The sequence below is a fragment of the Aphanomyces invadans genome (genome assembly GCF_000520115.1).
Source record: "Aphanomyces invadans strain NJM9701 unplaced genomic scaffold supercont1.65, whole genome shotgun sequence".
Taxonomy (NCBI): domain Eukaryota; phylum Oomycota; class Saprolegniomycetes; order Saprolegniales; family Verrucalvaceae; genus Aphanomyces; species Aphanomyces invadans.
This window is the reverse complement of record NW_008580210.1, coordinates 55244-55911: the sequence shown is the minus strand read 5'-3', so window position 1 is coordinate 55911 and position 668 is coordinate 55244.

Here is a 668-nt window from a genome sequence, read left to right as displayed (position 1 = left end):
GGAGGGGCAGGTAGCGACGAGAAACACGGATGCAAAGATATCGGAATTTAGAATTAAATGAGAAGAGGAGTGAAGTCAATCACAGTTCTTATTGTATCTACACTGCAATTGGTCAAAACGAATGAGTTTCTGACTTGGCATTAAGTAGACAGGTGGTTGAATTCTATGTAACAGAACATGTTTTGATGTGGTCGGCATCTTTGGTGGTGTCAGCTTTTTCCGGGGTTTATTTACTGTATAATGCCAGTCCTTGCTTGCAAAATATGGACACTGATCACTTCAATTGGTCGAGAATCGGTCCATCCCCGTCCTGGTCTAGAATAAAAATTGCATATTTTCCATCTTGTGTTGGCCAATCAGTGGCCTCATGTCAGAATTTGATGGGTACCATCGTTCATGAATTTTTTTCGCTCGCTGACCATGGGTCAACTCGATGCATACAAACTTCAAAATACTCGCGAGTACAACGCTTGCGAGTTTTTTTCCCGGTTCACTGTAGTAGAACGGAGTCTAGGATTGTTTCTTGGATGCACTCCATGGCTCCTGCGAATGTCCAATTCGCAACACCACCTCAATCACACACCTCTTCTCTAATATTAGCTGGGCATCAACCATTCCCTCACTGCACTGGTTGGGAGGTTCATGTGGGGGCCGCGTATGTTCCTTCA